Source organism: Arachis hypogaea, chromosome 11 (assembly GCF_003086295.3).
Source record: "Arachis hypogaea cultivar Tifrunner chromosome 11, arahy.Tifrunner.gnm2.J5K5, whole genome shotgun sequence".
In the NCBI taxonomy this organism is placed as follows: Eukaryota; Viridiplantae; Streptophyta; class Magnoliopsida; order Fabales; family Fabaceae; genus Arachis; species Arachis hypogaea.
The window spans coordinates 73129167-73131608 of NC_092046.1; the positions used below are offsets into that span (position 1 = coordinate 73129167).

The 2442-nt window shown below is 33.7% G+C and overlaps 1 non-coding gene across 1 annotated transcript; it reads right to left on the reverse strand.

Moving 5' to 3' along the window:
• Window positions 1–1525: 1525 nt before the first annotated feature.
• LOC112724604 (small nucleolar RNA R71) lies at window positions 1526–1633 on the reverse strand. The gene has a single exon (XR_003163759.1). It is a non-coding gene; the product is annotated as a small nucleolar RNA R71 (small nucleolar RNA).
• Window positions 1634–2442: the final 809 nt, after the last annotated feature.

The window sequence follows — 2442 nt, forward strand, 5'->3', positions numbered from 1 at the left end:
TGCATTGCATAATTTTCATGTTTTTCATAAAAATTTCAAAAATCAAAAAAATATCTTTCCCTTTTTCTCTCATGAAATTCGAAAAATTGAGTTGACTTTTTCAAAAATTTTTAAAATCAAGTTGTTTCTTATGAGTCAAATCAAATTTTCAATTTGAAAATCTTATCTTTTTCAAAATCTTTTTCAAAAATCAAATCTTTTTCAAAATTCTTAGTTATTTTCGAAAATTCCAAAAATATTTTTCAAAAATCTTTTCCTTATCTTTATATCAAATTTTCAAAAATAACATAATCAATTAATGTTTTGATTCAAAAATTTGAAGTTTGTTACTTGCTTGTTAAGAAAGATTCAAACTTTAAGTTCTAGAATTATATCTTGTGATTTCTTATGAATCAAGTCATTAATTGTGATTTTAAAAATCAAATCTTTTTCAAAAACTAATTTCTATCATATCTTTTCAAAAATATCTTCTCATCCTATCTTTTTCAAAAATTTGATTTTCAAAATATCTTTTCTAACTTCCTAACTTCTTATCTTTTCAAAATTGATTTTCAAAATTTGTTTCAACTAACTAACTAACTCTTTGTTTGTTTCTTAACTTTTTCAAAACTACCTAACTAACTCTCTCTCTCTCATTTTCGAAAATATCTTCCCCCTTTTTCAAAAATTTCTTTTTAATTTATTAATTATTTTAATTTTTAAATCTTAATTTTCGAAAATTACTAACATTTTTCAAAAACTATTTTCAAAAATCACTAACTCTTTTTCAAAAATTATTTTCGAAAATTCTCCATCTCCCATCCTAATTCTATTTATTTATTCATCTACTAACATCTCATCTCACATCTTTAGCCTCCTCACAGTTGTGTTTCTTCCATTATATTACATTCTTTGTCTCCCCCTCTTCTTCTACTCACACAGGGATCCATACACTGTGGTATAAAGGATCTCTATTATTATTATTATTTTTCTGTGCCCTCTTCTTTGTCATATGAGCAGGAGCAAGGATAAGAACATTCTTGTGGAAGCAGATCCAGAACCTGAAAGGACTCTGAAGAGAAAATTAAGAGAAGCTAAATTGCAACAATCCAGAGATAACCTTTCAGAAATTTTCGAACAGGAAGAAGAGATGGCAGCCGAAAATAATAATAATGCAAGGAGGATGCTTGGTGACTTTACTGCACCTAATTCCAATTTACATGGAAGAAGCATCTCCATTCCTGCCATTGGAGCAAACAACTTTGAGCTGAAACCTCAATTAGTTTCTCTGATGCAGCAGAACTGCAAGTTTCATGGACTTCCATCTGAAGATCTTTTTCAGTTCTTAACTGAATTCTTGCAGATATGTGATACTGTTAAGACTAATGGAGTAGATCCTGAAGTCTACAGGCTCATGCTTTTCCCTTTTGCTGTAAGAGACAGAGCTAGATTATGGTTGGATTCTCAACCCAAAGACAGCCTAAACTCTTGGGATAAGCTGGTCACGGTTTTCTTAGCCAAGTACTTTCCTCCTTAAAAGCTGAGCAAGCTTAGAGCTGATGTTCAAACCTTCAGACAGAAAGAAGGTGAATCCCTCTATGAAGCTTGGGAAAGATACAAACAGTTGACCAAAAAGTGTCCTTCTGACATGCTTTCAGAATGGACCATCCTGGATATATTCTATGATGGTTTATCTGAGCTATCAAAGATGTCACTGGACACTTCTGCAGGTGGATCCATTCACCTAAAGAAAACGCCTGCAGAAGCTCAAGAACTCATTGACATGGTTGCTAATAACCAGTTCATGTACACTTTTGAAAGGAATCATGTGAGTAATGGGACGCCTATGAAGAAGGGAGTTCTTGAAGTTGATACTCTGAATGCCATATTGGCTCAGAATAAAATATTGACTCAGCAAGTCAATGTGATTTCTCAGAGTCTGCATGGAATGCAAGCTGCATCCAACAGTACTCAAGAGGCATCTTCTGAAGAAGAAGTTTATGATCCTGAAAACCCTGCAATAGCAGAGGTAAATTACTTAGGTGAACCTTATGGAAACACCTATAACTCATCATGGAGAAATCATCCAAATTTCTCATGGAAGGATCAAAAGCCTCAACAAGGCTTTAATAATGGTGGAAGAAATAGGTTTAACAATCATAAACCTTTTCCATCATCCACTCAGCAACAGACAGAGAACTCTGAACAAAATACTTCTAAATTGGCAAACTTAGTCTCTGATCTGTCTAAGGCCACTGTAAGTTTCATGAATGAAACAAAATCTTCCATTAGAAATCTGGAAGCACAAGTGGGCCAGCTGAGTAAAAGGATCACTGAAATCCCTCCTAGTACTCTCCCAAGCAATACAGAAGAGAATCCAAAAGGAGAGTGCAAGGCCATTGACATAAGCACCATGGCCGAACCCAAAGAAGGAGAGGAGGACGTGAATCCCAAGGAGGAAGA